Genomic DNA, 9,578 nt, shown 5'->3' with positions numbered 1-9,578 from the left:
ATAGAAGAGTTTAAGATAGACTAGAAAATGTTCATGTAGCTTAATTTGAGGAAAAACCTTTTGGGGTTGTCAGAAAGCAATGCAGAATTGGAAGCTGTGGGGAAGAATCCCCAAGTCTGTCTCTCTGATTTCATTCCCATCCTGTTTCAAGACACATGACCTTCTGACTGTTCTTAATAAGCAATAAATATGGTAGCATCAAAGATGTAATGCAATCAATGATTTCTAATCAAATTTCTGTGATGACTCCAAATATTATCCAACTGGTTCAAAAGTTGTTAATGAGGACAAATTATTTAAAATCTTGATTTATAGTTCTAGAAAAAAGCTTTTAACATTTTTTGTAATGATACTTATAAAATTACTGTGAAGACAGGCAGATCAACATTAATATATTAAAGACTCAATTGAGAATACAGCTTTTTTTCCCAAATATTATTATAACATACTAATAATTTGGATCTTTCAAAGAACGTAAAGGGTTTCCTTGGTGAACTAAGTTAAGCAGTGAAACAACTAGTGAGGTATAAATCATTTAACAACCTTTATAAGTTCTTTTTCCCTTAGATTTTCATGTGCCTGTGTTTTGCTTCTACTCATAACCATCTGATTAAGTTCCAGGAAATTCTGAGAACAGCCAGGCATTTTGTTTTCTAAATACACTGTTGGCTGAGCTTAGATCCATGATGAGCAGTGAGTGGCAGTTTGATTATCACCCCAGCTTTCAGCTCTGGTGGCAAGGTAAATGCTGGCAAGGAGAAAGACAAGGAAGTTTCAAGGTGCTTATGCATCACACAGCTCAAGTGAAGTGATGCTGCTGCACGCCCTCAACACACCGACTCTATTCAATCCATTTGAATAGAGCTTCTTGTAGCTATTGCATTGCTTGCTATTATTTAATTTTGTCTTGTTAATGTATCATCTTTGGCATGCATGGCACTTCACCCCCAGTCTAATGCAATTCCTTTTGTCTGGTTGGAGAACAGACAGGTCTTGAGGAAAGCAGTGGCTGTATCCCCATGCCCCATCAGCCAGAGAGGTGATGCCATGTGAAAGTGTGTCCCCTGCTGCATGCACCTGCAATATGATGCCCTCAGAGGAAGGCATCCTGGCATTGAAAAGTTGTTTTCTTTTAAGCAAAATATTAACCTGTAGCTTTTCTGCTGGTATTTTGTTACTGGATGCTACTTAATTAGGACTGAAATAATAAAAAAATTAAAACATTTACTCATTGGAGGAGAATTGTTCTGAGAGATATTTTATGTTACATTCTCCTGCATTTCCTTACCTGTGATGTTCTCAGTAATAGTGAAATCTGCTCTAAAAGTAACATTTTCTTTTACTTATTAATGGCAATATGATTTGTTTTAGGAAGGAAAAAAAGATTGACAAAAATTTGTGTCTTTAAGAGTCCTAGCATGAAAATAACTTTTTTGATATGGAGGGTTCTTCTCTCTAACTTTCCTGCTACTTTTTCCTTTTCACAAAGCAAATGACAAATTGTACCCAGAAGTAATTTGTAAGTGGAGTTTCCTAGAGCTAACATATAACAGAAGCAATATGATTCCATTGACTTTGGAAAAGAATGTTACGGAACGCATTTGAATGGTCTTGAATACTCAATGACCTTTTATAATAAAATTGGCTGTTGCTTTTTACTTTTTCTGAAAAACTGAATGCATTGAATATTAGGTTTGAGCCCTCACTCTCTAAAGAACACGAGGAAAACATTAATCTACAGATGTGTTAAGGGTTATCTGTCCATTTACAACCAGGTGATTTATAGTTTTGTAAACAATGAAATACATTTTCATAATCTAGAAGATGCTTATTGGTTTTTAGAGGAAAATTTATCACCAACCAGCATAGCAAAGGACAGTCTGTCAAACTATAAAATCATTCTATGAGACCTCTAAAATGTCTGGTATATTTTAACATACTGGAGAATAAAACTGGACTTTCTGATATTTTGTGATTGACCTTTTTTCTTATTTAATCTGTAAGACTTTTTAAAGTGGAAAAGAATATTTGATGGAATATATGGAAATCAGCCAACCTTTTATTTAATATCCCACATGAGTGAATAGTATTATTGACAGATAATGTGCAACTTTTTGGAATACAGCAAGGAAACTCATGAATAATTTTTCACTTATAGGTACAATTCACTCAGTAAATTAGTTTTGTTTATTTTTCTTGTTATTGTGCTACTAAATGGAAAAACAAATAGAAATGAAGAGATAAACATGAGATGGCTTTTCTGCAGAGTTATATTTCTATTTCCTAGCTTTTGAATGGTGGTGATTGATGTAATTATGTAAAACTGATATAAAAATGTGAAGGGAGGCCACTGTGCAACAAGACAATCTACTGATGCTTTCAAAATAACATCTCTAAAATAGAAATATCATGAATAATGTATCCAAAACATAACCATGGAACAGGCATCTTAGAAGTTAATTTGAAAATAAAGAACATCTTATCACTTTTGTAAGAAGAAATAATACAGAGTGTACAGACTGTACTGCCTGTGTTCACTGCCTGACTTTCCTGTGCTAAATATCTGCCAAATATTTTCTCAGAGAATGAGGAGAAAGAAAGAAAAATGCGGGCATCTTTATGGACATTTCTCATCCATATCTTCCCTTTCCCTATATCAGCTTCAGAAGCTTTCCTTAATGCCTTGCATAGTGAGTCTTAAAATCTGCATGTGGAAGGCATAGTGCTGTTTTTTTACTACTTATTGTTATAAAAAACAACCGAGGGATTGCCAGCAGTGAATCTGCCTCTCAGAGTTAGGTTTGAAATTTGCATCCCTCAGCTATCTGGGTAAGTGTAAGGAATAATTTTTGTTGTTTGCAATACATGAAGCAATAAATGGCTACTGAAAATGATTAATAGCCATACCGTAGCTCAGACATTTCATTGACCTCAAAAGCCATTTATTGCAAGTACATGGACGCAACAGAGATAATTGCTATTATACACGAAACCATAAAATCGGAAAGGAGGAAAATGAATCTTTGTCTCTTTTTTGTGGATGCTCAGATAGCATTCTGTATGCCCTCCCTAAGCAGAATTTTTCTTTGAAACATATACTGGAGGCACAAGTGGGATCAATAACATCACAGACATGGCCCTAGATACTGATTAAATGATCAAGGGCAGATATTGTTTGAGGATAAGCTGAAAAAGTGTTCACAAAAGCAGCTGGTGCAGGACAGAAGTGACCTGACTGAACAATGAGAGTTTTGTGTGCAGATATGTTGGAGGTTTTTTTTCTGGCTGAAGCTCTGTACTCGTTATGTAACCTCTGTTGCTTAATTGAGCTGCTGTGCCAGGTTGTCGGCTGCAGCTGAGGTTGGCTTGGCACAGCTGACAGGAACTGCAATGCCAAACTGCTGTGAGGCCTCACTTTGCTCTGCCCTAAGTTTGAGAGAGCTCTGGGCCAGGCTGCTCTCCAAATGAAGATTGTAGATTGGTCTATCTATTTCAGTCGCTTTTAAAGCTAAGGAGTGGCTGTTATAGCTGGTATTATAGGATTCCAGTACTGTCTCTGCCATAGTCTGTATTTGCTGTTGGGACACTTGGTGGGTTAGACATTTCTGGAGTGGTTCTGCAACACCTGAAGGCCTCTTTTATATGAGGAAGTGCCTCGTATAAAGCTTGGGAAACTTCTGACTTTCTGCTGGCCGGAGCAGTCTGAAGGTTGCTCTGGCTTCAGGAGGACATTTTAGGAGCTGTGCTCTCCAGCTAGCCTCTTGCACAAGGCAGGAATTGAAGAAGCCCTTCCACTGCTCCTGTGTCACATGGCAAGTACTTGCTTGGGGAATCCAGAAGTCATCAGGTACCACAGGGCCACTGGAGGCACTTAATGTAAATTTAATGAGCCAGTGCATCTGGCCTTGTGTTTTCAGGTCTCACGTGTAAGGCCTATGCCTTGTTTAAAGAGAAGTCATGCCTGCAGAGTTTTCACCTTGCTCTATGCAATAGGAGAGAAAAAACTAGGGAAGTGTTAGGATTACAGAAGGTGCCTGCATGAAAGTTTATTTAATTTTTTTTTTTGAATAGTAGTGTTTCATTTGAAGAAGTTGCATTGAAATACTTGATTAACATATTGCTGTCTTCTGAGGCAGAATAAAATTGAATTGTGCTGCCTTTCAGAAGTGATCAGCATTTTTTTTCCCTATCTCTTGAAAGGGGTGCCCATGTGCACACCAATTCAGAAACTAAAATTTTCATAAAATTTTAATGGATAAGAAAAATACAAAATATTTAATTTAGAAGAATTGTTTTCAATATGGGAAGGAGGCATTAGTGAGCTCTTTGGTTTCTCTTTGTGTGCTACAAAAGTTTCTATCTAGGATATTTATGTGCCAAGGTCCTTGCTACACACATATTTATATATATATATATATAAATCAACTGTATTTACTAAAAATGAAAATTGAATAACATGTTTTAGATTCAGGTGAATCAATATCTGTAACAGACTGAAAGAGGGTTTTGCCCAGATTCACTTGGATTATCAATTTCTGGAGAAATATTTGGCAATTCATGGATTTTATGAGGCCCAAGATGGCTTCAACTTAATGTGTGAAGTAATTGACGGTGTCTAATTAATGACAAATGTTTCAAACACATAATCACAGTAGCTAGTATAGACTTAGAGCTGAACTCATCAATTTGTCTTTCTTCTAGGCTCATTAAATGCCATTTTGAGCTCCAGTAACAAACAGTTAACGATCATGTCTTTGGGAATCTTTACAAATTAGTCACCTCTGCCCCTGAATTAGTTTTAGAAGTGTAGGAGTGGGAAGCCTAAAAATAGGTAGTCCTGAAACCAAACTGCAGCTCAATTCTTCAGTTCCTGTTTTGTTAGGAGGCTGATGGGCCATTTGCTCCCTTGAGCTGATGAGCTCCCTTGGTAGAGGAGAGAAGTGCCCTTTCTCTCCTCCTGCTGGTCTGTGTGTGCGAGGCTGAGATTCAGTGTGCAGATTGCCCAGTTCTGTTTGTATATTTTATGAATAAACTGCCTCTCCACGGAGGAGAATTTCGCAACATAAAGATGTTCCCAGTGGCGCAGTATAGACTGTATCCATCAGCAAATTATCTAGGCAGCAATTACAAAATTGAGGCTTGGGTAGTGCAAATAATTGATTTTTCAGCTCAGTAGCTGAACTGAGAAATTGGAAAAGAGGTTGAATTTATTTTGACTGGAAATAGAAGCTTTTTTTTTCTTCTTCCCCTCTCTCACATAGGCAAGAAGAGCACTTATCTACAAGCAGCTCAAAGCCTGCTTGAGTGATAGGACTACCTCTTCTACCTGCCAGGAGATTACTGTAATCACATCATTTGAAAGCTATCATAGCAGAGATCAACCTTAGCAAGTGCACTTTCCTCTACACTTGTGGCTATCATGAAATTAAAATTAGAACTATCTTGGAAATTGAATACACATATATATATATTTTAATAGCTTCAGTTTGACATCTGCTGTTTTTCTGCAAACATGTGCTGGGATCCTGTGTGAGACTTGCCCTCAGTTTGTATGTCAAAAATCTCTTCTCTTGGCCTCTCGCCAGATGAAATGACCCTACATTATGATTTACACCTTGGAAAGTTCTTTCAACTATCACTATTACTGAGTGAAAGGCTTGGCAAAAAGGCTGAATTCAACGTTGTGACCTGAAATTCATTGTGACCAGATCATTCTAATCAGTACTGGCACAGAGTAATGTAATGTAGGGCCCTTTGCCGAGGACAGTTGGATCTTGGCACCTGAAAGCTGTGCGATAGAGTATGGCAACCCTTGGGCTACCATGGAGAGCAACAGTATTGCCAGAGTAAAGATGGACAGCAGGTTGCTGGATTAGGACTCTTGGTATGGAGGTCCTGTAAGGACCATGCAGGCCGTGAAGTGTTGTAAGCAAGCTTTACTTACCTCTGGAAGAGGCGTCATGCACAGGTAGAACTTGAGTACCTCCCCAGTGCAGCACCATGAGGAAAGGGCAATGACCCAAGCAAGAAAAGTAGCTGCTAAATCCTCCCTAGAGAGAAACAGTCATAATAAATAAGCCAAGCAAATTAAATTGGAAACACTGTATATGGTCTCTGTTGCTTGCAGATTATGTCACTTTCCATCTTTTACTGGGAAAGGTTTCTGGGACAACCATGTCTCTGGGGAAGGGAACAGAACAACAAAGACAGTAGTGGATTTCATAACAAATATGAGGATGCCAGATGATCATATTGGAGACATTAGTTCTTCAGGATGGGCTTTTTATGTTGATTCATTAACTTCAAGAAGGCTTTAAACAATGTGTTTTAAATCGCTTGCCCATGTACAGGAGAATTCTTTGGCTTATCAGCGTTTTCCTTTAGTGATTATGAGCAGGTTATAACAATATCATAATATCATAAATCACTGCAAAGAAAAGTTTAAAGAAATAGTCAAATTGTCAGAGGTATCATATTAGACTTTATTATGCAAAATAACCTTTTGTGCAACTTTTTGTAGTGTTCTCAGACAACTCTAAAAAGAATTTAAAAAGCAAGGGGACCAATAGGTAATTATAAATATAATATTGTGTTATGAAGGCTATATTATAATGCCAAAACTGAAGCAGTTCAAACTCACTTGGAGGATGCTTTGCAATTGCAACATAAGTCTGTGTCTCCAGACTTTGGTTTCCTGAGTAATGGTGGAAGTGATTTATTTTCAGAGTGCCTCGCTTTGCCATGTACAATGCACAAAGTGGGCCTCCTCCTTTCCATACTTGCCTGTTGCGGGAATACCTGGGATGTGTTAAGATGCCCTGGAAAGAGAATTCATGTAGCTTTCTGCAAGCGTAACAAAAAATCCCATTATCAATCTATGCATATGTGTGTGAACATACGTTTTAGATAGACAATGCTATGAAAAGCCTAATAATCTGAATGAATTAATGGGACAAGGAACCTGAATGATCACTGGTTTATTTTTAGACTTATATATAATCTAGTCCTAATTTTCCAGTGGTGAGAAGAAAGCCTCACATCTGAGTATTAGATCAGTCCTGGGTTATGTTTCTATTTGCAAACAAGCAAAAAATACTTCTCTTTGGTCTTGCATCTCAAAGAACTCTATTTAAAGGTATTTTTTTGCCATTAAGATTTCATTATTGACTTCAATGGGGCTGAACTGCATCTTTACTTATGCTGCCTTTCCCAGTTTTTCTGCTGGTATGGGAAGATCCATCTGCAATAACAGAGGACATTTAAAGAATGACAGCGGAAATTGTGATGTCTAAATACAAAATGCATTACTCTCAAGTATTTTCTTATGGGAGCTATCTAGGCCTGTAAGGCCACCTAGCAGAGCTCATCCTAGGATTGGAGATGCAGCTACAGTTCAGTCAAGAACGTATTAGGTAATTGAAAGATGTCCTGAGGAGAAGAGGGAAGAATCCTCTGATAATCTTTCATATGAGGACAAAAAGACTGCCATCCAAAGAAGACTCAATGAAATCAAAGCCTTTAAACAGTGTGTGGGGAAAATAATGATGATGAAAATGGTGCAAGCTCCCATAAAGAAACATATTAAAGAGATATATAAAAAGAGATTGCAGCTGTGAAGATCTGATCTCCTAAGCACCTGAGGAAATTATGAAATCAGGCTTTATCATTTTTATAGGCTTATCACCATTAAAGTGGCAAAAAAAAAAAGTGTAGAAAAGTAGTTACGACTAGGATCACTGATCTGACACTTTGCATTGTTTGCAAATGTGGAAAATAAAGGCAAAAGTGATAGAACAAATGCATACACAATGATACGGCAATCTGGAAAGAAATACAAACTGCGGTTGAGATAAATGGCAATGCTGGCCAAACAAAATCAATATAAATTGAGACTGGAAATCAGAAGATTCATAACATTGAAAAGCAAGTGATGTTTAATATAATATTTATGAGAAGAATGATGCTATAGGTGCCAATAATGAGAGAAGACTGTACTTGATGACTCTGAAGCCTACATTCTCCATTCAGCCCCATGAATAGAGAATATCTGTAAATGGTTTTCCCATATCGTGTGCAGCCTATGCAGATAACTTCCATCCTCTCCAGAAATGCAAGGCCAGCATATCCTGTCTGTCTTCATAAGATTCTGATCTTAGGAAGTCAAACTAGCCTACCATTTCAGGTAAGCAGGCCCATATATAATCAGCAGTAAATTTTTTTTAAAGATGCAGTGTCTTTACTCCAAATTCTTTCAAGCTTTTTTCCATAGCAGCGACACATAATTAGACTTTTATTATAATGTTTCCAGCTGGCAACTTGCGGAAAGCTTTTTCCTGTCTTGAAATATATGTCACTGCTAAAGGAAGCACAGTGGTTTTATAAACTGTAAAAGTATGAAAGCCCATGGTATTAAAACAATTTCAGATTAATAAAAAACAAACAATTTAAAAGGATATAATTCTTTGCACTGCAACCCTTCAGTTCACATGGTTTCACTCAAGCTAAATTAAAATGGGAAGCTCCAGGCAAGCTGCCATTAAACAAAACTCTTAATGCATAATCTAATTATCATATAACAAATTTATAGCTTTCATCTACACAACCGATATATACAAGTATTCCAAAATTTTAATAGCCAATTTTGATTATATAATATATAAAGAAGAATAACCAATGTGCTGCAATGAAAGGGGAAAAACCTGCAAAAGAACATGAAAGACATCACCATGAGGTACCCAATCACATCACAACGTAGTATAGCAATGGTACCCAATATAAAAAACCTTTTCTTCACATTAGATGAGTTAACAATGTTAGTAAGAGGACAGTAAACATATGAAAAAAAATCCAGTCATTGCTTTTCTTTTAAGTAGCATGCCACAATTATGCAATGTGTCCGATTAATATTTAATCTGGAACAAGTCTTACAACCATTGCAGGATAATTATTATGGAACAGTTAATCAGAGTATCTTCCTTCTATGGTGTTTATTGATGTATATTTTAACAGAAACTATACACAAAACAGTATATAGAACCTTCGCTTTGCTCTATGCATTGGGCACAAATGAACCCAGTTACTCATTTTTTACATAAAATCATGGGAATGGGGAAACAGCAACATAGTGCCATCACTCTCCAAAATTCTGTAGAATTCAACGATGCAAGAAAACGGCGCGTTTCCTCCGACACGGCCCTGCTGCCTGCGGCGGAGCGGGTTTTTGACACGGTTCCACGCTGGTGTGAAGCCAAAGCCAGACGGATGCGCTGCGGACTCGCAGAGGCGCTGGCGGACGGCTGCCTTCCCCCTCTAACAGAAATGGGGATGGGCATGTGTTGCTCCTCCAAAACTGAAGTTTATCATGTTGGTGGTTTACTCAAAGCACTCAATCAAACCAAAAAATAATGCAGCACGTTCTGCTAGAAGGGAGTGAGAACCCCGATGGGGAGCCTTCAGAGGTTACCTGCGGGCCCCCGAGGGTGAACAGCACATAAGCAGGCCCAGGGCTGGGCAGGTGATGAACCCGACCATCATTTTAACTGGCACCGCCCTGTCCGCGCCCAGGGGTGCGCGGAGGC

The sequence above is a fragment of the Nothoprocta perdicaria genome, unplaced genomic scaffold (assembly GCF_003342845.1).
Source record: "Nothoprocta perdicaria isolate Ctin4 unplaced genomic scaffold, notPer1 scaffold_7, whole genome shotgun sequence".
NCBI lineage: Eukaryota > Metazoa > Chordata > Aves > Tinamiformes > Tinamidae > Nothoprocta > Nothoprocta perdicaria.
This window is presented reverse-complemented; position numbering follows the sequence as displayed.